At 34.3% G+C, this 26,554-nt stretch overlaps 1 protein-coding gene and 1 long non-coding RNA gene across 2 annotated transcripts in view; both read left to right on the top strand.

Moving 5' to 3' along the window:
* STK3 (serine/threonine kinase 3) overlaps positions 1-26,554 on the top strand; it is a 277,957-nt gene that overhangs the window by 113,588 nt on the left and 137,815 nt on the right. The window lies entirely within an intron of this gene.
* Positions 425-26,143, top strand: LOC116574751. The gene is made up of 3 exons (XR_004279470.1): positions 425-1,491; positions 8,805-8,807; positions 26,108-26,143. It is a non-coding gene; the product is annotated as an uncharacterized LOC116574751 (long non-coding RNA).

Here is a 26,554-nt window from a genome sequence, read left to right as displayed (position 1 = left end):
TGTTTTGTTATTTTCATTTTCGATTTAGTGCTGTGTCTTGATAACCTCCCCATATCCCTAAGTTTTTTGAATCTTAAAATATTTGAAAAATTACTTAAATACTTTCTATACATTCTGCTTTTGTGATAAGGCTTTAAAATGAGTGGTTTCTTTTTTTTAAGGCAAAAGGGAACAGCTTAGGTCACGAAGCTGTCATCAGTCAATAATCCTGAAGTGGGTAGAAATGTCCTTGGTTTAAATTTTTCATACTAACATTATTATCATTAATTATCATATATTACACTTTTAAAGAATGTATTATGGCAACTTTTAAATTGAAGTATAATGTGTCAGTTCTCCATGGATTTTGTTTTTCTGTTTCTTTTTCTACAAGTATGATTTCTATATAGAATTTTTTAAACCTCTTTTAGAGGAAATTATTTCTGAGCTTAAGAAGCTGATATTTATATTGCAATTTATAATACTGTCTTTAACTTTGTATCAGTAAGCAGTCTTAACCAGCTGGATGATTGCATCAAACCTAAATAATTAACCATATCAGAAAACATGCAATTAATAATGAACAGATTGTTAGATACTTCCTGCTAGCAGTACAATCATTTAAAAAAGAAAACATTCTAAATGTTTTTTTCATTTAAAATGTATTTTACCTGCCAAAAAATACAAATGTGGTTTTCTTAACCTTGAACACTGATCCATGCATGTGCAGTAGGGAAGCATTACTCTTATGGCCAGCTAATTAGTTCTTGAGGTAAGTGGAATTATTCTCCAACTACCTGACTCCTTCTGGTATCTCGTATGTTTTTGGTGTTCTGCATTTATAAAATATTCTGCAAAGTTTTGAGAAGAAAAGTTTTGAAAAGTTCTGAGGAGAGAGGGTAAAAAAGTACCCCTGCTTGGGGATTTGGGGGAGGATGGTAAAAGAGAAGCCAGGGAATAGGAGAAGAATTAGGAGTTTATGGTATCGCAGGTAAGGGACAAAGTTTCAAGAAGGTGGTGATTAATGACTTTTTACAAATTCTTGCCTTTTTTTTTTTTTTTTTTGCCAGTATGTTGGGTAGCATGAAAAGGTTATTAGATTGGAGGTCCTGGTTAACTTTCAGGAATGTGGCTCAGTGGAGTGGTGGGGCAGAAGCCAGTTTCTAAGAGATCACAGAATGGATAGGGAGAACAGAAGTGGAAGCAGCACCAGTAGGAGATTCTCTTTGAGGTATTTGGGAGTGAGGAGGGGAAGAGAGAATTTAGAGAAGATGTTTGAGGGTGTCAGGTTGTAGAAGGTTTTAATAGGATGAAGGGGCTTAATCTGACTTCAGAATGAGACGGAGGATCCAGGGAGAGCATTAAAGATGTAAGGAGTGGGGCCAGTGTTGATAAACAATGAAACAAGGCTCTTGTGAAGATAGAAGGGGATGTGATTGAAGCTATAAAAGCAGCCATTAGCCATGGGGAAAATGGACTGAAAGTATATTCTGTTTAAAAGTTGACCATCAAGTGCTATATTTTTAATAGTTCATCACTTATTGCTGCAGGAGCAATATAAACATTTTGTAAGGTTGCCAGACTTGGGCAAGGCCAGTAGGCTGAAGGGCAGTAATATTTCTGCTAAGCATGCTTGGTTTAGGAGTGCTGGTTAGCTGTCATAATGGTTTAGTTGCTTACAGAATATTCAGAAACCTCTTAGCAGGTATATTCTGACCTGCTGTGAAAGTCGTTCAGAGTGAAACCAATTTCTGAAGGACATCTCCCAACTTTTTTTTTTTTTTTTTAAAGATTTTATTTATATGACAGATAGAGATCACAAATAGGCAGAGAGGCAAGGCAGAGAGAGAGGAGGAAGCAGGCTCCCTGTGGAGCAGAGAGCCCAACGTGGGGCTCGATCCCGGAACCCTGGGGTCATGACCCGAGCTGAAGGCAGAGGCTTTAACCCACTGAGCCACTCAGGCGCCCCACATCTCCCAATTTTTGAAAAAACAATTATTGGAGAATATACAGAACATAAAATGTACCATTTTAAGCGTTCGCAAGTGTACAGTTCAATGACGTATATATTCACCTTGTTGTACAACCATTATCACCATCCATTTCCAGAACTTTATTTTAAAGTTTGTTTCCTTTTTTATATTGTAAAATACATGTAACATAAAATTCAGCATTTTAACCATTAAAATTTTTTTTATTTAAGTAGGCTCCACACCCAGCATGGAGCCCACTGTGGGCCTGAACTTACAACCATGAGATCAAGACCTGCACTGAGATCAAGAGTTGTATGCTTAACCGACTGAGCCACTCAGGCGCCACTCATTTTAACCATTTTTATTTATTTTATTTTATTTTAAAAAATATTTTATTTATTTATTTGACAGAGAGAGAGAGCATGAGCAGGGGGTAGTGGCAGGCAGAGGGAAAAGCAGTCTCCCCACTTAGCAGGGAGCCTGATGTAGGGCTTGATCCCAGGATCCTGGGATCATGACCCAAGCTGCAGGCAGCCATTCAACTGACTGAGCCTCCTAGGTGCCCCATTTTAACCATTTTTAAATGGCTTTAAATATGTTCACTTTATTCTGTAGCCATCACCACTGTTCACCTCTAGAACTTTTCATCATGCCAAACTGAAGCGCTGTAACCATTAAACTGTAACCCCATATAACTGTCTCTCACTAGCCCTAACTAACCACCATCCTGCTTTCTCTTTCTATGAATTTGACTATTCTAAACACCTCATATAAGTGGAATGATATAATACTGCCTATTTGCATCTGGCTTCTTTCACTTAATAGAATGTCTTCTTCAAAGTTGTAGCACTTGTCCAGATTCCGTTCTTTTTTAAGGCTGAATAATATTTCATTGTATGTGTATACCACATTTTGGTAATCTGTTCATCTGTTTCTGAATGCTTGGTGTGTTTCCCTCCTTTGGCTATTGTAAATAACGGTGCTATAAACCAAGAACATGGGTGTACAAATACCTGTTTGACTTTCTGCTTTTAATTCTTCCAGATATATACCTAGAATTGCAATTTCTAGATCATATGGAAATTAAATATATATTTAACTTTTTAATATTGTTTTCCACAACTAACCCAATTTTTCTGGTATTAGACATACAGGTTGGAAGGCATGCAGAATGTATAATTTTTTATTCAAATTTCACAGAACTCTATGTTTAGGGTAAATCAGATTTAAATAATTCCAGGAAGTTAGCTGACTTATTTTCTTAAAGATAACATTTAAAAAAATAATAATCTTTATAGTCATGAAGTTCTTTCTCATAGCACATGCGGGGTAATGCTGTTAACAATGTTGATGTGTGATGAAGAATGTAGAATGCTTTATTTCCCACAAACTTTGTTCATTTGAACTATTTTTATAAAGTATAAATAAAGCACTTAATATGTATTTTTCATCATTTGTTAAACTTTAGCTATTTAAAAAAAGCTTGACCTAAACTCTTCCTTTTGAACGAGTAAAGGTCACATGTGTGATGTCCCAGTTCTTTGACCAAACTCAATGTATAATAATTGAAAGTTTATTCCAGTAATTTAATTTCATATTAAAATCATTTATGGCAGCTTTCTTTTGTGTTTATAAATGTATTTTTGAAATACAGTTATCATTCTCAACAGAAACCTTTTGTAACACATTGAATGGAAATTTGTTAAGATAAACATTAGGCATGACAAAGAAAACAAAAAGACAGCCTTCTAACAGTAAAGAAAATATGTGAGGCAAAGAAGTGGAAAATATGAACTATTCTCTTGCTTTTGGAATATTTCATGGTTTTTCTTTAGAGATAGAGTAGAAAGTGCCTCATAGTTTCTCCTACTAGCTTTTTATTTGAGATGAAAAGTTTTCAGACTTGCTGCTGTTGTAATTGATAGTTTGGGAGCTGACTCTAATCTCATTTATTGACATAGTCTCCCTAAACTAGCATAGATCCTTCAAGTTTGGAACATAGAATGCTTTTTTTCTCTACTCATATCTTTTTTTTTTTTTGCCTTTAAACAAGAATGTGAATTAGAGATCTCTGATAACTACAAACTACAGCCTTATGATTTAATGTCCTTTTTAAATTTGCTTTATCTGGGCTGATCTAGTTTTTAATTCCTATTTTATCTTCCATTATGAAGAATTTTTCTGATTTATTAAAAATAAATTGAAAAATGAATTAAATTAAAATAAAATAAATTGAAAATTCCATTGAGTTTGTAAATATATGCGTGAGTCCTTCAGTGGCATTTTACATATAATATTATTTTAACATCTTGGGTATAACAATATATTTATAATTTGTGGGCTAAAATTTACAGTATGCTTTTTCAGTTGTCATTTTATGTGTATTTTCTTATTAATTTAGCTCCTTTTTTCCTAGATAGTTAAACATATAAGTACTGTATGTCAAAAATTATACTTACAACTTGGATAACATGGAATAGTAAATATCCACAGAAATATTTTAGTTTCCTTTTTTATATATGTATTTTCTGTGTGAGTAACTTTTTTTGGCAGAAATGAGTTCCTGATAGATGAATTATATAATTTCATGCTAAAATTAAATGAAATAAAATTGTTACAGTGAATACTTAAAAATAAACATAAAACTCTAAGCCAATATATATAATTTGAATTTTTGGAATATAGCATAGTATCCTATAAATTTACTAGTTTTTGTGGCATGGATAATAATTATTATAGCTGCCATTTGTTGAACTTCTCAAGGCCTATCAGTTTGAAAGGTATCAATAAATAGTTTATTAGGGCACCTGGGTGGCTCAGTCATTAAGTGTCTGCCTTCGGCTCAGGTCGTGATCCCAGGGTCCTAGGATCGAACCCCACATCAGGCACCCTGCTCAGTGGGGAGCCTACTTCTTCCTCTCCACTGCTGCTCCCACTGCTCGTACTCTCTCTCTCTCTGTCAAATAAATAAAATCTTTGGGAAAAAATCATTTATTAATTCTTTCTTTTTAAATACAAATTTATTGAGATGAAATTCATGTAACATAAAATTAACCATTCTAAGTCGAATGGGTCAGTGTTTAGTATGTTCACAGTGTTGTGCAACTACCACCTCTGCGTGCACTAAAATATTTTCATCCCTCCAAAACAGAACTCAATACTCATTAAACATTTTGTCCTCATATCTTCCTTCCTCCAGACCTTGGCAGCCGCCAGTCTGCATTCTGTCTCTGTGGACTTACTTATTGTGGACATTTCATGTGAAGAGAATCGTGCAATATATGAGGTCTTTTGTGATAGGCTTCTTTCACTTAGCATATGTTTTCAAGGTTCATCCGTGTTGTAACATGTCAGTACTTTGTCTTTATGGTTGTGTTCTAGATATATTGTATGCACTCATGTTTAATCCCCACAATGATCCTACGAAGTAAGTGTTATGGTTATCTATAGCTTCTAGATGGTAACATTAAGGCATTGAAAGATTGAATAGTAACTGGAAGAACTAGGATTAGAATCCAGGGAGTGGACTCTAGGTCCTTAACCTAGATGTTAGATAATACTGCATTCATCCTTGCATGAAGTAGACCCTAAGTATTTACAGAACTAAATTGAAAAGGGAATTCTGTGACAATTGGAAAAATTTAAGTGGTATAACTGAATGTGTGGGCCTTGAGAAAGCTTAGAAACCATACATGAAATTCAGACTTTAATTATGGATATTTTCTTCTTATTACTGTGGTATTTTGGGAGCTAAATAATACCCAAAGTCAATAATGTATTGTGGTTGTTTGTTTTTTGTTTTGTTTTGTTTTCAAGAAACACAACAAAGTGTGGTAGCTGCGTCTTGGAGCTCTGAAGCATTTTACAATTATATGGCTTCTTTTTATGTAAAATTTAAGCCTGCATCAAAAGTTCCCCAAAAACGTCATCCCTCGCCCCCTGCCCCCCAACATTAATAGTTTGCTGATCAGAATGTGCCAGAATTTGGCAGTTTCCTGGAATTCTGATCACTAACCTTGTTACCACCTAGCTTTCCACTTCTTTGTTTGAGAAAAGTTAAATTATCTTAAATAACCTTTTACTCTTGAATTATATGGTTTGGCTAGTAGAGAAAGCATTCTTTTGATCTACTGAAGTAATTCTTGAAACCTTTGGAGAAATAAGGATTTCTTTTATAGGTCTTTACTCTTAGCTGAACTTTGAGTACAAGAAAACAAAACGCAACTCAAACCTTTTACTTTTCTAAATCTGCTAGAGCCTGTGGAAGAGATGGTGACATTGTCTAGGTAAATTAGCTTTTCTTTCCTTCAGATGAATTTAGGCGATTGTTCTAGGTACAAAGTCTCCATGTAAAGAGCCCTTCTATTCTTACAGACCATCTTCTAATTTCTGAGATAATGTTTCTGAAAGTCAAACAGTTGACAGAAATGTTTTAAGACATGCTTGGCCTTCCAGAGAACTTTATTATACAGTTTCTAATTTCATTTACCTTCTTGATAATACATTTTATAATTTTGTACATATTTAATATTGACTGATTTTTTCATGTATTTATTTAAACACAATGTTGACTGGCTTAGATTTATTAAGCTTCTAACTGAGGCTAAGGCTATGACATTAAAGCTAATGATTCCTATTTGCATCTAGATTGTTACTTCTTATCACAAGTCAGTAGTTTTTATTTTTCTTTTTTCATTTATTTTTTATACATTTCAGTAAGTACTAATTTTTAAATATTTGTCAACATGAAACCCTTGTAAAGGATTGAGACATTATCTGTAAGTACAGTTATCCATTAGAGATATAGATGGACGGACTTAATGGTTGAAGGGTGCTGGGATCTAGAGCCTTCTCTGAGCATCTGTTTCGCCAGTGACTTATTTCTTCTCTCATGTGAAAGGTATCCTGAATCTTTTCTGTCTTGAGATGTCTTTGAAGGGCTAAGCCATAAAAAGAACAGTGTATGAGGAAGGAGATAAGTGAAGGAAAGGAAGGAGTGGGAGATTTATTTGACTCGTGTTATAGGGAGTGGTACTGGAAGTTCAACTGTGCAGACATGTTACTTGATTCTGTTGTAGGCTCTATTTTCCCTTACTTATGGATTTTTTGGGGTGGTTCCACTTGATTATCTGTGTGAAGCTCCCTGAGAAGACATGGTAGGAAGTTCTAAATGTGTTCTAAAATTTCTATCATCAATTTTTGGAAGATTGCTGCTTTTTTGGCAAACAAATAATTTAGTTGAATTTATTTTCTTTACCTTCTTACTTTTCGAAAGGATGTACAGAAAAATGTTAGGTTATACAAAGGACAAGTGTTCCTGCATTTGAGCCAACCAAATACACACATCTGAAACTTAGCTAAGGATATTTTGTGAATTTGACATTATGGTCAAAATAGAGGAGTCTTTCTTGGATCACAGAACTTTAGGGTACTTTATGATTGGGTTGCTGTAACATACCCTGGTTCTAGAAGGAAGAGTTACTTCTAACTCTTTCAGGAAAGCAATTCAAATCAGAAATCTAGGCCAATAGATTTGATGTGTTTTTATGAGATAGTAGAGAATGTGAGAAAAAAAGTAAAAAATTAGATCTCTAAAATTTGAAGAATAAAGTTTAAGTATTTTTCTTAGGTAATACATTGCTTAAGAGATTAAATAAACCATTAATGAATTGAGGCTATTTTGTTTGATTAATTTTTTTTGTTAATGACTTCAGATTTAGAATAAGATGTAAAATACCAACTAGATAATCAAATATCCAAGTCTTGATTTTAAGTTTTCTTATATGAATCATAAGAGAAGATTAATTTTAGCATGTGTAATCAAGTAGCAGAAGCCTTTTGAAAGCTGGACACAATTGAAATATAATTGGAATTAAATAGAAAACATTTACTTCATATTTCTAAATGAGGTTTTAATTAAAGTAAAATTGGCTCATCTTTTTTTGACATTTCTCTGAGAAGGAAATTTGAAACACACTTCAGTTGATGGTTGGCTTTCTCTGACTTTGATTAATCACTTTCAAAGTAAGCAGTAGGCCAGTACAGTAATTTTATAATTATACACAAGTGAGATTATTTGAAACTTTAGCTAACATAACTGTAAAGGAAGTTTTACATTGGTCAACTTTATATAATACTGTGAATTTTTCTTTTATGATTCAAATACTTATAAGTGCTAATCTAAAAAGAGATTCTATTATTTTTGCATATAATTTCATGGGGGAGAATTTTAAACTAGAAATACTAGTTTCAGACACATTTAACTATTAATACTGAAAACTTTAAGTTTTTCAGAAAACTAGCTGATAGAATACTCAGCGTGGTTAAATACTGGAAAGCATCCAACTAATGAAGCTCACTGTAAGCTGTGTTTACACACTAATGAACCAACTTATGTTTCTGCAGAGCACTGCTAAAAATAAAATGTTCTACTGTCTGGAAGATTTGAAATAACAATGGCATCTGATTTATTTATAGTCAGAATAAAAGAACTCTCATCCATGCACGATGACATGCCCCTACAAGTTTGAAAACTTTTCAAGTGTCAAGACTGATACAAAGACAAATTATTTTCTACTTACTACTTTAGAATGTGTATCTCATCTTACCTGTATATGGAGAGTCGTGTTTGAGAACAAAACACTTAACTCTTTCTGAAAGGCTTAGCAATTCTTATCAAGCACATCCATCTATATGCAATATTACCTATCTAAAAATTTCTTACAAGCTAATTTCTTAGAATAAAACTTTTATCAAAATAGGGACACCTGGGTGGCTCAGTAGGTTAAGCATCAGACTCTTGATTTGGCTCAGGTCATGATCTCAGGATTGTGAGCCACCTGGGTGGCTCAGTTGGTTAAGCATCTGTCTTTAGCTTGGGTCATGATCCCAGGGTCCTGGATTGAGTCCTACATTAGGCTCCCTGTTCAGCAGGGAGTTTGCTTCTCCCTCTCCTTCTGCCCCTCCCCGCTGCTTGTGCGCCTTCTCTGTCTCTCTCTCACACTCTCAAATAAATAAATAAAATTAAAAAAAAAAAGAACTTATCAAACGCAACACCCAAAAAACAAATAATTCACTTAAGAAATGGGCAGGAGATGTGAATAGACACTTGCCCAAAGAAGACTTCCAGATGGCTCACAGACATATGAAAAGATGCTCAGTGTCACTCATCATCAGGTAAATACAAATCAAAAACACAATAAGATACCACGTCACACTTGTCAGAATGGCTAAAATTAACAACTCAGGAAACAACAGATGTGGGTAAGGATGCAGACAAGGGGGAAACCTTTTGCATTGTTGGTGGGAATGCAAACTGGTACAGCCACTTTGGAAAACAGTATGGAGACTCCTCAAAAAGTTAAAAATAGAACAACTCTATGACCCAGCAATTTCACTACTAGGTATTTACCCAAAGGATATATAAATGCTGATTTGAAAGGGTACATGCACCCCAATATTTATGCCAGCACTATCAACAGTAGTCAAATTATGGGAAGGGCCCAAATGTCCACTGACTGATGAATGGATAAAGAAGATGTGAGATAGATGTGTGTGTGTGTGTGTGTGTGTGTGTGTATACATACACACACATATATATGTATACACACACACACACACACATTGGACTATTACTCAGCCATCAAAAGCAATGAAATCTTGCGATTTGCAATGATGTGGATGGAGCTAGAGTATATTATGCTAAACGAAATAAGTCAGAGAAAGGCCAATATCATGATTTCACTTGTATATGGAATTTAAGAAACAAAACAGAAGAACATACGGGAAGGGAAGGAAAAATAAAATAAGATAAAACACGGAGGCAAACCTTAAGAGACTCAAATAGAACAGACTGAGGGTTGCTGGAAAGGAGGTGGGTGGAGGGGGTGGTAAATGGGTGATGGGTATTATGGAGGGCATTTGTTGGGATGAGCATTGGGTGTTATATGTAAGAGATGAATCACTAAGTTCTACTCCTGAAACCAATCTTCATTACAAGTTAACTAACTTGAATTTAAATTCTAAATATATATATACATATATATACACATGTATTATTGGATTTTTTGCAGAGAAAAACCTCATTCAGTTCTTAACAATAAAGCTTATACCACAAGTAGGTTTATGAGGAAAAGTTAAGCTTTTCATAATTTTATTAATTATGAAACTTTTTTCTTACATTATGAATTTAAATCTTTTTGTGCTTAATTTTTAGTTTTTAAAATCGAGTAGATTCAAAACAAGGTAAAATCTTTCAGAAAAGACTATCCAAGTTTATACTTGCTCTGTTTCCTTATTTTGACTTGCCTTTTATTATATATTTATTCCATTTTTAAAATGATGCTGCATATTTAATGAAAGAATTTTTTTTTAAAGGAAGTGTTGCCAATCAGTCTAAATTTGTTACAGTTAAAATTTGATGGTCTACAGACAATTTATAATCCTTTTCTTGTTATAATATATTGTCAAATTTATAGTAGTATCAGTTAGAAAGTTTATGGAAACATTGTTTAAGGTGGTTTAAAATAGAACTAAATCTTTAATTTGAATTTGATGGCACCTGTTTTCATTTTGTTCCCCCGGCAACACCACTGGTACCAAAATTGCCCATAGACCACCCTGGTTTTTGAGAAGAATGAAATCATTCTGAGTTTTTTTTTTTTTTTAATTTCATCTTTTTACTGACTAAATATTTAAACAGAGTTATAAAACATCTGTCAGAGTTTGTGAACTCACTTTGGAGTAAAAGAGTTTAGGACACACAATTGGAAGTTTTGGGTAAAAACCCCTGAGTAATTTTAGTTTGTCTGTCTTAGTTAGGCTAAAATTTTTATTAGAATTAGAAATTAGAAAAGTAATTGACAGCAACAAGAAAAGAAGTTTCTGGACTTAAAAAATTATCTTGGAAGGCTATTCTTCCTTTCGTTTATTTACTGACAGTTGAGTTTTTTTGTTTTTTGTTTTTTAAAGGCAGCATGATTTTTTTTTTTCTTTTCTGTTAAGTTCTGAGGAGTCAAGGTATGTGAATTAAAATTTATACTATTGAGACTCCTGTGGGAGTGAGGGAAAGCTGACACAAATGTTACCTTTTCTGATAGGGTCTGCATTATTTTTTTTCCCCCCACAGTATCGTTAATTCATGTGTTTGGGGTATCATAAAATATCATTGTCATAAAATATCATTCTATCTGTTTTGGTTGTGAGAAGTTGAGAATTACATTCAGTGAAACAAGGGGCTGAAAGGAATTAATTTTATATGTCCAGAGAGCAGAGTTAAGTGTCTTATAACAGGCAAACTAAACCAGCTATGTTGGTTTAACATGTATTCTTTTGGCAAGTTCCTCGATCAAGTGGGATTTATTTCTGTATTTTCCAAAGGAAAATTTGTATGGGAAAATTTTGGTTTGCCTTGAAAGAATTGGGTGTACAGACCAGAGAAATTTTGTTTTATATAAATTTGCCTTTTTTTCTTAATAGGTTCTATCTGGCTATGGAAATAATAGAATTTCATAATAATTATAGTAATAATAATTAGAATTTTTACTAGTGTGAAACATGAATTCTAGTCCTTTCAACAGTCTCATGAGGGAGAGCTATTTGTGCGCTTTATTTTGTACATCAGGAAAAATTGGATCTGATGGAGAAAGTACTACAAACTATGGAACCTTACCCCAACCTTAGAAATGCAACTGGGGATATTATACATTATACATTTTTAGGTCTGCTGGAAGTTTTGTGGTTTCAAGGCCTTTTTAACATATTTGCAGGCTATTAATAATTTAGTGTTATCTCATGTTTGCAGTTTAAAAAGTTCAAGTTTCCACTTTTTAATATGTAGCTTTAAAAAAATCCCCCAAATATTGTTAATTTGTACCATAAGATGATACAAGTTTAGTATATCTCTCTTTCCTACATGTGGAGTAGAGGAATCATAGGTCTTGCTGTTTAATTTATTGCAAAGTTACTTACAGATTCTGAGTCGGAATATGATAGAAACTCATTTTTTGATTGTAAAACTTTTGGGAGCAGTCTCCATGTTTTTTTCACTGGGCCCTGCTTTATTGTAATAGAAGAAAATATTTTGAAGAATAAGCTACAAAAGTTAAGAACTATATTAAATTATTTACTTATTTTTACTAAAGATTAATGTTGGTATTTCAGTTTTATTAGATTATTAATTCAAATATTTGAATTGGTTTTAAAAAACACAAATTGAATGGCTTCTCCGTAGTCTATTAATCTACAGTATGCTTCATCCTTTAATACATTTTTCACACGTTTATTAACCACTAACCGCCTACTCTATGCCAGGCACAATGTGTAAATGGAGGGATAAAAAGAATAATAAAACAGTCCTTGTGCTTGTATAGGAGTGGTTGTAGGTTTAGATGTTGAGTCTTGAAGAAAAGGAAGTCTTTGCTGGAGTGGAAATGAGGTAGTAGTATAATGTAAAGTTTTTCTAATTAGAGAAAAGTAGCATGTGTAAGAGGAACCATAGAACATTCCAGGGTGCTGAGAAGGTCCCAAGGGCTATAGTATGGAATGTGGGTATAGATCATTTATATATGTGGTGGTGCTAATGCTGGAGAGAAAAATAATGCTCTCGTCATGAATTTTATCATGGGAACTGCATTTTATCCTGGAATATTAGTTTCTTTTTTATTATTATTTTTATAATAATATAATAATTATTATTATTTTCTTTTTTATTATGAGGAGCCATTGGAAAAATTAAAGCAGAGTGATGGGATCTGATTTTTTTGTTTTGTTTTGTTATATCACTAATGGTGGAAGTATGGGAAGTGGATTAGGGTAGAGTGGGACTAGATTTAGGAAAACCAACTAGGAAGCTCCTGATAATCAAGGGGAGAAATGATAACAACTGAGATTTAAGCTATTAGCTGTGGTAATGGAGAAAAAGGGATAGATTCAAGAGATATAAAATGAACAAGATAAGGTTAGTGTTTTAAAACCACATTGAGTCGAGGGGCACCTGGGTGGTTCAGTTGGTTAAGTATCTGCCTTTGGCTCAGGTCATGATTTTGAGGTCCTGGGATCAAGCCCTGTGTCAGGCTCCCTGGGGATCCTGCTTCTCCTTCTCCTTCTGCAGGTTCCCCCTGCTCCTGGCCTCTCTCTGTTTCTCAAATAAATAAATAAAATCATAAAAAAACACTCAACATATCAAATTGTAAGTATGTCTGTGATATGTGACACATAGAAGTATAGTTCATTCACCACATGTTTTAAAGTATTTTATTTTCAAAGTGCTTTTATTATATTTTCTTTATCTCTTCACTGTCTCCATTTTAGAAGTGGAATACAAAACCCTCAGTGGGTTAAAGCCTCTGCCTCCAGCTTGGGTCATGATCCCGGGGTCTTGGGATAGAGCTCCACATTGGGCTTTCTACTGGGTGGGTAGCTTACTCCCCTCCCCACCAGCTTCCCTCTCTGCCTACTTGTGATCTCTGTCTGTCAAATAAATAAAATCTTTTTAAAAAGTAAGTATAATTAACATACAGTGTTATATTAGTTTCAGGTATGCAACTTGGTGACTTGACAGTTCTATACATTACTCAGTGCTCACCATCATAAATGTTACCATCTTTCACCGTACAACATTATTACAATATTCTTGACTGTATTCCTTATGCTGTACTTTTCATTTTCATGACTTACTTATTTTATAATTGGAAGTTCATACCTCTTAACCCCCTTTATGTCTCACCCATCTCCCCACCCATCTCTCCTCTGGAAACCACCAGTTTGTTCTCTGTACTTAAGATTGTTTATTTTGTTTGTTCATTGCTTCATAGATTCCATATATAAGTGAATCATATGTCATTCGCCTTTCTCTGACTTATTTCACTTAGCATAATACTCTCTAGGCCCATCCATGTTGTCTCAAATGGCAAAAAAAATCACATTCTTTTTATGGCTGTGTAATATTTCAGTGAATATATATCACACCATCTTTGTCTGTGTGTTAGTGGATACTTAGGTTGCTTCCGTTTGGCTATTGTAATTAATGCTGCAGTAAACACAGGGGTGCATACTATTTTTGAATTAGTGTTTTTGTTTTCTTTGGGTAAATACCCAGTGGGGGAATCCTTTTTAGAAATACTATTTTCCACAGTGGTTGCACCAATTTACATTCCCACCAACAGTGTGTGAGGGTTCTTCTCCACATCCTCACCAACACTTGTCATTTCTTGTCTTTTTGGCTCTAGCTATTTTGACTATTGTAAGCGTAATAGCTCATTGTAGTTTTGATTTGCATATCCCTGATGATTAGTGAAGCAGACCAATTTTTCATGTGTCTGTTGCCCATCTGTATGTCTTCTTTGGGTAAATGTCTTTCCTTCTCTCCCACTAAGTTTCTTTATCTCTAGAGTTTAGCTTATTTGGGGCTATAAAGCATTTGTCTGATTTGTTCTTTGGAAGTCAGATTAATGGTAATGTTTTATACCTGTTTTTCTGCTATATTGCTAATTTATGTATTGCTATATTAATTATACATTTAGAGACCTTTGAGTTACTAGTTCTTTAGATATTTAACTGATTGGACATTTTAAAAGAACCTGGCACTTTACCAGCTTAGTAATTACCAATAATGAGGCCAATAAATTATTTTCCAGTGGCATACAACCTACACTGTACTGGTTTAGATTACAGCACCTAACGTCGCCTCAGGGCTTGTGACATTATAACTTTTCAACTGAGCAATGCTTAATTTGTTATGAAAGTGAAAGAAAAGTTAACTAATTCCATCAAAATGTGCTGCTGACATCTGTTTCTGATAAAATTTTAGTAATATGATAAGAATTAAAAGCACTGTGTGATTATTGGTATCTGATTCCCACGACAGTAAACTGTCAATGACTTGTCCTTCCTTTGTAAATCATTTATATATGTGAGATGTTATTAAGTCCAAATGGAAAAGAAATATAGTGCTGAGGGACACTAAAGCAATAACTGAGTTTCTTTCTGACGCTAATTTTCTTGTTAAATTTCTTAAGCTATATATCATTCCTTGAATTTTGTAAAATAATTGAAAATTGTATGAAAGAATTTTAATATTTAGGGCATGATTTTTCCGAAACCACATAATATTTTAACATATATAGATTGGTATTTTCATCCATTTTTCACTCTATAACATATGCTGAGTTATTTAAATCTTCATTAAGTTACTGGTATTGGAAGAAGAGATAATACGGCCTTTGAGATAAAAATTTATTTGGAGGTAATAAGATAGAGATGAATATTCTTGAAACCGGGCTCTGAAGAAGAAGAAAGCAGTTTCAAAGTGAGGTACTTGAGGAAGGTGATGGAAAGAAGAAGAGCACTATTAGGGAGTAATCAGAAAGAGAAAGAGTCAGATAGAGAGGGAAGAAAGATGAGTGAGGTGGTTAACAGAGGATGAAGGTAGTTTCTGTTGAGAAAGGAGAAGAGAATGGGAGCCTAGAGGGAGTTGGGTTCTCCGCTTCTCACATGGTTGAGACAATTGCCTTTGATCTCTCAGAACCAGGAATAGCTGTTTGATCAGGCATTTTGGGATTGCTTTAGATTGCTATTGTTGCTGAGCAACTTTGTCATTGCTGTGTCCACTAGGGTTATCGTATATATAACCCTGTAGACACTGATCTCGGCAACACATGCTTTTCAGTTAACTCCTTAGCTTAGTCTGCTTGACTTGAATCAAACAAATTTGGCTCCAAAGCCCATTTTCTTTCTATTGCACAGCCCAGCTTCCATTGGAAAGCACTTTCCTGGATTTATCTTATATCCTACAACTCTGCTGAATTCATGTATCATCTGTAGTAAGTTGGTATTCATGGCTTTGTCAGTTTATAATCATGCTGTTTGTACAAATTCATCTTTTTATTTCTTCCCACTTTTTTCCTCTTGTGACTTTAGGTAAGATATTCTCTTAAACTTCACTTTTCTCAGCTATAAATTGGACAGAGTAGACTTCCCGGAATCACAGGCTTACTGAAAGAATTCAATGAGAGATTGTGTGTAAAGGGGGCAACATATGGACATTTTAGGCTTATTTCTATTTCTGTTATTTTTAAAGATTTATGCATTTATTTGAGAGAGAGAGACAGAGCGTGCATGAGCTGGAGGGGTAGAAGGAGAGGGAGAGAGAATCCAAATCAGACTCCGCGCTCAGTGTGGAGCCCAATGTGGAGCTTGATCTTGTGACCCTGAGATCATGACCAGAGCTGAAACCGAGCCAGATGCTTAACCAACTGCACCACCCAGCCGCCCCTCGTTTCTATTTTTATTGAGAATGTGTCTGTTTCTTCATTTTGTATAATTCTGGTGTTTAGTTTTAGAAGCCTTTTTAAATCACATTAACATATTTTCAATACCTTTTTTTTTTAGCATTTTATTTCTGAACACTTTGATCAATTCTTAACATTTTAATGAAAACATTTTTCTATAGATGTGTAGAATTGTTTCAGCCACATATTCTAAGATTGAATCTAAGGCTATAATACAATTTTTATTTTAATACTAATATTCTCATAGAGTTGTTTAGAATTAGGTGAGTTGATACATGCTCAGTTAGCACAGTATCTGGCGCTTAGAAAGCATTGTATGTAGATTAATTGCTGTCACCATCATCATCATCACTGTCATCATCGTTAGAGGTCCTTCCCGACTCCTGTCTTATCTGTGTGTGTGTGTGCGTGCGTGTGTGTGTGTATATATACACACATGAAATAGCACTTACTCTACTTCATCATTTTCCTTTCCCTGCCTTATTGTTTTTTCTTAGCTCTTAATAACCTTTATTTATTTATTTATGTGCTTATTTTCTGTCTCCATCAACTGTAATATACACCCTTTAAGGCAAGGACTCTTGTTTTTTCCGTGATTTATCTCTAATACTGACAACAGGGCATGTTCCACAGTGTAGATTTTTGACGAATGAATAAGTGGGCCAATCAATATCCCATTCACCTGTCAGAGTGGATGATATTTCAAAGATTCACAGAAGATAAATCTGTGAGATATGATGAGATATAACATATGAGGTATAACGTATCTCTCATACTGCACTTGAAGAAAATACTAGAGGAAATTTTGCCAGAGAGCTCATGAATCAAAATTGAGCTCTCAAAAGAATATTATAAAGAGAAGAGGAAACAGTAATAAGCAATGAACATTTCAATATATATTATCAAGTGACTAATGGTGAAATGACCAAAAGTATGCTAAATAAGAATTCTTGAAATGCAAAGGACATATTAATTAATAACCTTTAAATAATTATGAATGAGTGAAAAGAAGATTCATCAGATTAAAATCATAAGATTCATCAAATTATAAAAAGAAAATTAGTTATATCAATTGATGCTGAAAAAATATTTGCTAAAGTTCAACAGCTTGGGGCACCTGGGCAGCTTAGTTGGTTAAGCATCTGCCTTTGGCTCAGGTCATGATTTCGGGGTCCTGGGTTCGAGACCCACATCAGGTTCCCTGCTCAGGGAAAAGCCTGCTTTCTCCTCTGTCTCTGACAAATAAATAAAATATTAAAAAAAAATTCCAACAGCTTTTCCAAAGTGCATGCATGTAACAATGTGTATAAAAAACAGAAAAGCAAACATTACTTTAACATTTAGTGAAATGCTAAAGCTATCTCTAATAAGTTATTCCATCTATAATTATTATCCGGTGTTTTGTATGTTCTAGCATTATCAAATAATGGGATAATTAGTATAAGTTAGAAAATAAGAGAAAAAATGCATTTTGCTTTTTTAGCATTATTTTATGCTTAGAAAATTCAAAAGATACTAGTAAAAGATTAACAGAATTCATAAGAGGATTTGGTAAACAGCTATATAAGATACACAGGAAGTAATAGTCTTTCTCAATTCTGGTAATCTTAATGAAAGAAAATTGGAAAAGATAATTCAGTAGTTTTAGAAACTAGAAAATACTTAAGAATGAATTTAATAAAAAAAGTACAGTTCTATATAGAAGAAAGCTATAAAATCTCACTGAAAATCCTGTCCTTGCTGCCACATGTATTGTTTAATTTTGGCCACCCTAATGTGTGAGTAGTAGTGTCTCATTATGGTTTTAATTTATAACTGAAATTTAAAAAGCTCTCTGGTTTTATAAAATACATTCCCAATTTTTATTGTAGTGTGTTGCCATCTAAGAACTATGTCATAATTCCGTTTTATCTAAAAGTAATAGAAAAACATTTATCGTTCTTCTAATAGAAATTCCATCAGTCTTTGTAGGAATTGATTAAAATAATGTTAATGTTTGTTGACCGAAAAAATCAAGAAAAAAAGAAACAAGGAATAAATAGCCATTCCAGGTATGAAAAGATACTGTGAAGTCACTATAAGCAATATAGTTTGGCACTGGTATATGTCTTATGAATATAGAGGTCAGAAATAGATTCCAGTATAAATGGGAATTTCATTGGTAAAGGTAAAAATTTTAATTCACTGGAAAGGTGATAATCATACTGTCAAGACATATGTATACAATAGAAAATGGAATCCTTGGTTGTTTTATTTATTTTTATTTTTTAAAGATTGTATTTATTTATTTATTTGATAGAGAGAGTGAGAGAGAGGGAGAAGCAGACTCCCTGCTGAGCAGGGAGCCCAATGTGGGACTTGATCCCTGGATTCTGGGATCATGACCTGAGCCAAAGGCAGGTGCTTAACCAACTGAGCCGCCCAGGTGCCCCATCCTTGATCTGTTTTAATACCTAAATAAATTTAAGAAATACTAAAGACTTAAACAAATGGAAAAAGAATAATCCTACACTGTATGTGTAATTTAGAAGTTGGGAAGAAAGTTCTGATTAACATAGGAAAACCAGAAGATGTAAAAGAAAAGTCTAGTTATATACTAATTAGAAACTTTTGTGCGGGATTCCCTAAACAAAATCAATAAACAGAAGGTTGGGAAAGAACATTTATACCTCAAATGACAGACAGATGGTTATTTAAGATATAGGAAAATTTACAAATTAATAACAGAATGATAATCCAGTGTAGACAGAAAACACAAGAGATGTGAATAGATTGTTCACAGAACAGCAAATCCACATAGCCAAAAAACACAAGATCAATAGTTAGGGAAATGCACATTGAAGTAACAATGAGATATCATGTTATCCAAGTTAAAAAGACTTATGACAGTCAGTGCTGGTGAGAAATTAGAAAAATGGGCATTGGTGGAAGAAATGTGATGTTTACAACTTTTTTTTTTTAGTGATTTGTTAGTTTCACTCCTGAGACTATCTCATAGAAACAAAGGCACCAGTATGTAAGGATATGTATTTTTTCAAAGATTTATTTATTCGTTTGATGGAGAGAGACACAGCAAGAGAGGAAACATAAGCAGGGGGAGTGGGAGAGGGAGAAGCAGGCCTCCTGCTGAGCAAGGACCCTGATGCGAGGCTCAATCCCAGGACCCCGGGACCATGACCCAAGCCAAAGGCAGACTCCCAAAAATTAGCCACCCAGGCGCCCCAGGATATATGTATTTTTTATGTAAGGATCATTTTGCAGTATTGTCAATAGTGGTAAAAAACTAGAAACAAAGAGGGAAAAGTTGAATACTTTTGATACATTTCAGCCATGTAACATGCAGCCTTTAGAAAAGACTGAAGTTCTTCTATACTAGCAGATGTGGTTGTAGTACACTGCCTGCTATGAAATGAGAAAAATACAATGTAGAGAATTGTATGTGACCTTATCCCCCAAAAAACAAAACAAAATCCTCAATCCTCTGTGTATGTTTGTTTGTGATTATACAAGGAAGGGGAACAAGGTATGGAGCACTACACCTAGTGTTGTGGAGTAGGGTAGGGGAAAAATTCGAAAATGGGAAAGTAACATCTAGGGAGAAGACTCACTTAGTTCCAGGCTCATTTTTGAACAAAGGCTCAATTAGATTACTACCAGTGCAGGAATAAAAAGGCTTGAGGCAAAGAGCAGACCTCCTGGTATACACTGGATTTATGGGACACACATAAAAGGTTTGGAATTGCATATACCTTTTCTAAGAATGTTAGCCATAGTTTATTACAGGTTATTAACAATTAGGAAGAAGACATTAGAAAAGGATATCAGAATGTACCTATGTTCATTTTGAAGGTGCTGTGGGAGTGAACCACACATAGACCTGGGGAGACCATTCCAGACAGAAGGAATAGCTAGTGGAAAATTTGTTGTGTTTGGGGAATAGCAAGGAGGCCACTAAAGCTGGAGCTGAGTGATGGAGAAAGAAGCAGGAGATGAGATCTAAGAAGTAAGAGAAATAAGGGAGGCATTGGTGATGGTAGATCAGATTGGGGGTAATGTCTTGTAGACATTTTTAGGCCCTTGCCAGTTATTGAGCAGCAAAATGATATGATCTGACAATGTTTTAAAAGGATACCCTGGTTTGGTTGAGAATAGACTGTGGTGAGGGGTGGGCGAAGGCAGAAGCAAAGAGACCAATTGGGAGGCTATTGCAGTAATCTGGATGAGGGATGGTGGTAACACACACTTCGCTTTTCAACATTACTGTGCCTTCTACCTTTCTTTTGTCAGTATTTACTGAATATCAGTGCTTTCTTCAAGTACTGGTAATTCAAAGATGAATGAAACAGACACACTCTCAGGCAGGCCTAAAGTAGTTCACAGTTTATAAGTATGACATTATTATATTGGTACGTGCAAATGTTCACTTGAAGTTTTTTTTTTAAAGATTTTATTTATTTATTTGACAGAGAGAGAAAGAGAGATTACAAATAGGCAGAGAGGCAGACAGAGAGAGAGGGTAAAGCAGGCTCCCCACTGATGTGGGGTTCGATCCCAGGAGCCTGAGATCATGACCTGAGCTGAAGGCAGAGGCTTAACCCACTGAGCCACCCAGGTGCCCCTAAAGTTTTTTTAAATTAGATTCATTTATCTTTGCTACAGTTTATATGTAATTTAGTATTTAGCAAGAAAATGCTTCTAGTATACTGTATATATATTATTTAGCCTGTAACAGCTTTATACACTTGAAAAATGCTCTTATTTACTCCATAGTATCTGACATATGCAATTATTTCTGGGACCTTATGTGTTCTTTTATTAATTTTTTAAACCATTTTTTAAATTAACATATAATATGTTATTTGCTTCAGGGGTATAGGTCTATGAATCATCAGTCTTACACAATTCGCAGCACTCACCAAAGCACATACCCTCCCCAATGTCCATTACCCAACCACCCTATCCCTCCCCCAAAACCCCCCAGCATCCCTCAGTTTGTTTTCCTGAGATTAAGAGTCCCTTAAGGTTTGTCTCTTATGTGTTCCTTTAAACTGAAAGTCCAGGTTTAACATGTTTTTGCTAAGTAGAATATTTTTTATCAACGTATTTTTGTATAATCTAAAAATGTTTTGCCCTTAATACCACCATTTCCCCAAAATCTCTGCATCTTTAAAGGACTCTTTAATGAGCAAGAGGATGGCCACCCTGCTGAGACATTAGTGGTGATTTTTGATTAGAAGTTGATATTTAAATCTCTGCATCTGGTTCTGTTGTTTAAATGAGACTCTCTGGTTCAGTAGAGCAAAACAAAAATTGAAATGTTTTAAATAATCTCAGTACCTGTAATTGTCCATAAACAATCAATTCCAATTTTATGAAGTCCCAAATCTTTGGTACACCAAGGGTCGTGCTAATAACTGTTGTAACTGGTCTTTGTGGCTGTGTGTTTAAATGTTGGAAATGGGACTTTAATATGAGCATGCAGTAAATCTTAACCACAGAGGCACACACAGGTTCCAGTATAATAGAGAGCAGGAAAGAGATGCATGTAAACAGACATATTCCCCCTCTTAATGTGTGGAGCTATACTTCCATAGAATTGCACTCCATGTTTACATAGAGAGAGCTGGCAATGAAAAACTGCTGTTCCTACGGTTTGACTGTGTATTTTGATCTCTAGGTTATTTACTTTTTCCAAATGTGTAGGGGTGATATTAAAAGATGCTGGTATCAGTTAATTATTTAATTGAAGTAATAAAAAGTTACAATAATAGGGGTTATCACAGGCCTTGTTTATCATAGGAGAAGAAGGTTATTGTTGAAAAGATTTTTAAATAATAATTTTGGATGAGAGATTCTTTGTTAAACATGAAAGAATGAAAGACATGGATATTTTAAAGCTTAAGTGTGTTGTGATGTTGTAATTTCCCTTGCATTTGGGATGCTTTAGCCATATGAATATCTTATAATATTTGGTGACAGCACATTTCTGTATGACACAAAGAGCTCAGTTTTCTCAGAAGCTTTTCTACTGATTTAGAAATATTAAATATATTCAATGTAATGGATGTTGATGCCCATTTAATATAAAGGGTGCCATAAAACATCAAAGTCTTAATTTTATTTCTTGATCTATGAGTTTCTCTCCCCTGAATTATGTGTTTATTAATAACAGTTTATAAAAGTGTGAGCTAATAATTGTGTTTACCAGTTTTTAGTTTTATTCAGACTTTGACTTTTAAAATCAAAGTTTTTGATTTCTCATGTTAGACATCTAAAAAGCAATGAAAAGATGATTGTTGACCAGAGTAAGGAAGAATAAATATTTTATAAGATGGGGAGGTTTAATTTATATGAAATAATATGGAACTGTACTTCTGAAGAAACATTAGTTGAATTCCTTAACGGTAATAAAATCTAACTCATATTCTCTCTAGATTTTAAGTAAGAAGTTTGTTTATTCAGTCAATAAATATTTACTGAGTGCTGGGCACTCTTCTATGGGCAGGAAAAAGAGCACTTAATAAAACAAAAATTCTTGTCTTCGTGGTGTTTATATTTCAATTGTGTTAGATAACAAATGAAATGAGTAAGTACAGCATAGAGTATTAGATGGTGATTAGCACCTAGGAACCTGCTAATGAGGAATGTCATAGTCTGGTTGCACTTTTAAATAAGATAGGGGGGGTCTTGTAAGGAGGTGTTTAGGCAAAGGTGAAGGACACAATGGAGGAAGCCATCTGGGTATCTAGGCTGACTTCTTTGGTTAGGGAGTACAAAATCAAGGATATGGGAATATGCCTAGCACTTAGGGGCTTAACTTGGAGGCTAGTAAGTGTGCCTGAAGTGAGCCAGTGGAACAGTAATAGGAGATGAGGTAATTGAGGTAATAAAGTTGTTATGAAGATCTCAGATATGCTTATTTTTTCTTTAATTGTGCTTTTTGAAATATGTCAAATTGTCCTTGTACTTGGCACTGGAGACTGATAAGAATGCTACAGAGTAGATTTAAACAATTTTGGATAATATTATACCTGAGATTTTGTTCTTTCATCCCTCTCTCTCATTTTCAACAAGGACATTAACTGTTTTAGATCATTTCACATATGTATCTATACATAGGATGGTTAAAATAACCATAATAGGAGAATTAGTAGACCTCAATTCTAGATTCCCTTTGGGAGTGAAAGGCTATGAAATATAGTGAAATATCCCTGATATCCTGTTCAGAACCCTGTGTTCAGATAGATTTGTTTTATATTCCAGCCCAACTCTTTACCAGCTTGGGCAAATTATATAATCTCACTGACCCTCAGTTTTCTTATGTACAAAATAGGGGAATAAAAATAGTTACCTTCCAGGGTGCCTGGGTGGCTCAGTTGGTTAAGTATCTGCCTTTGGCTCAGGTCATGATCCCAGGGTCCTGGAGTGGAGTCCGGCATCGGGCTCCTTTGCTCAGTGGGGAGCCTGCTTCTCCCCTGCCTGCTGTTCCCCTGCTTGTGTTCTCTCTCTGACAAATAAATAAATAAATAAAATCTTAAAGAAATAGCTACATTCCAAAGGTGTAACCCGTAGAAATAATGTATGTAAAGGGTCTACACAGTTCCTCTCATGCTGGAGGCACTTCATAAGTCATCGCTAATGTCTTCTTCATATGAATAAGAGATAAGGGTGGTATGGGTTATTGAGGCCCATTTAACCTAGAAATTTTACAGAATTGTTTCAATTGTCATCCCAAGAGAATCTTTTTCTTGACTACTAACAGTTGGTAAAATGGAGATACTTGAATTTTTCCACCTTTTCATTTACCATTGAAGATGTTAATGGGACGTAGATTATGAAGGTAAGGAAAGGTTGCACCTTAATTAACCTGTGGAAGAGCTATCTTCGAGTTGGATGTAAAATTTTGTTGTTATCCTAGGAATTCCTGTTCTCAGGTAGAATGCTTATATTTGGTTAATGTAAGCAGAGAGAATTGTAGTCTTTGTGGTGATATATCCAGTAACATCTGCACAGAGATGCTTTCCTCTCTAGTCCCATCGCACTTCGTAATGCTTTTGCTACCATTTACATTTGTGTATTGTAGCATTATGTGGTCATTTGTATTGAGGATTAGTTGTTGCTGCCATAAGTAGCTTGATTATTCTTTAAGGAGAGGACAGTGTATTCTTTGTATGAAGAATCTTTGTATTCTTTGTATGAAGCCCAGGGATGGTATATTAGTACTACCTATTACCACCTAGTCAGAGCAGGAAATTTTTATTTCTTTCATTCATTAATGTGTGTTAATACTAGAACAGTGCTAGACACATAGTAGGTGCTTAATAGATACTTGTTGAATGAATAAATGTTATATGCCAAATTCTTAGTATTTGGTATCAGTAGTCTCAAATACAATATTCTTAATATTTAAGAATAATTTTGTGGTATTAGATTGGTTCAGATTTGACCAAGTGGTCTAGAATGGATGCTTAAATTAGTAGATAAGCTCCAACAGAACCTGACATCTTTGCTTTAGAGTAGCTCCTGCTTTGGAGGGCAGAAACGGAACGAATTTGGATCTATAGTTTAATAAGCAGTGAAGTGGTCAAAAGTTAATTAGGAGAGAAAAATGAAAATTAAAGTTCTAAATATTTTACAAATTCAATAACCAATTTATTATTAAGTGATACTTAAATATTTTTTGTGAGTATTCCCTAGTAAGGGAAATCCTCCTGTGAGAAAGTATAGTGCTGGGAAATTCATGAATTGTAAACTACAGGGTTAAAGTCATAAATGAAGGAAATTAGGTAATGTATTTGGAAAGTATGTGACTAAATTTATAGTATTGCTCTTAAATATTTCAGATTAGTAAGTAGTTTAGTTGTCCTTTTTGTTTCATGTTTTTACAGTGAGCTAGAAAATAATTCTATAAATTTAATTGAATACCTATATTTTCCATAGAAAAAAAAATTTTAAAAGTTTGATAATATGTAATACTATATTTATATAGGAATTTGTTAGGTATAGTATATTTATAGAGAGGGAAACATGAGCAACTGACCAAGAATAATTTACTGAAGTAAATTATGTCAGAATATTCCTTTCAAGGAGATGCTCTTGGGGATTTTTTAATTTGATACTTCAAAAAAATGTAGGTTAATTATAATGTTATTTACTGGCAACAATGATAATGTCAAAAGTAAAATTTTATGAGAAAAATAGTATTAAAAATAGATTGGGATCAAATCTAAATTTATTGAAATTAAAGATTTTTATTTATTTATTTGATAGACAGAGAGAGATCACAAGTAGGCAGAGAGGCAGGCAGAGAGAGAGGGGGAAGCAGGCTCCCCCGCTGAACAGAGAGCCCAATGTGGGGCTCGATCCCAGGACCCTGAGATCATGACCTGAGCTGAAGGCAGAGGCTTAAACCACTGAGCCACCCAGGCGCCCCAAATTTATTGAAATTAATACTAGGAATCTTTCATTAGTACATCATTAAATATTATATTTTTTATAACATATTTGTTTCACTAAATTATAGAACTATAAAGAAATACCTTCCTTGAAACCTTGTCACAATTTTGAATAAAAGGAATATGTAATAACATAGGAAAATTTTAAAGAGGGAAGATTGTTAAGAATTTTTGAAGATTTGAAAGCCTTCAGCGCGATGCATTCTTTCTCCTCTAAAATGAGAAACCAAAATTTGGGAATTGAAAAAATATAAACCCTACTTTATTTCTTGCTATGTAAAGTTAATAAAGCTTTAGCTAACATGGAAGAACACTTAAAAAGTTATCAAAGATATAAGTGACCTTAGATCAAACGTAGTTATAGAACCATAAAGAACCATTATATACCATTTGGTTTTGAAAAGCAAATGAGGGACGCCTGGGTGGCTCAGTTGGTTAAGCAGCTGCCTTCGGCTCAGGTCATGATCCCAGCGTCCTGGGATCGAGTCCCACATCGGGCTCCTTGCTTGGCAAGGAGCCTGCTTCTCCCTCTGCCTCTGCCTGCCATTCTGTCTGCCTGTGCTTGCTCTCTCTCCCCCTCTCTCTCTCTCTGATAAATAAATAAAATCTTTAAAAAAAAAAAAAAAAAGAAAAAAAAAAAAAAAAAAAAAGAAAAGCAAATGAAATGCAAAAGCATATTTTCTCCCAAAGCATTAGCAGTTGTGCAGCTGATTCAGAGTAGTAAACATATGCAAATTTATTATGTGGGAGTTAAAAAACTCCATGTTTAAATTATTTATTCACAGTGCCATGTCATTTTCAAGACAGGAAAGGCAAATTTTAACTTGAAACTGAGGCAGAATATTGTATTTTAAAACCC

Source organism: Mustela erminea, chromosome 16, assembly GCF_009829155.1.
Source record: "Mustela erminea isolate mMusErm1 chromosome 16, mMusErm1.Pri, whole genome shotgun sequence".
NCBI classification, from domain to species: domain Eukaryota; kingdom Metazoa; phylum Chordata; class Mammalia; order Carnivora; family Mustelidae; genus Mustela; species Mustela erminea.
The sequence above is the reverse complement of the archived record's forward strand: the minus strand, read 5'-3'. Positions and strand labels throughout refer to the sequence as shown.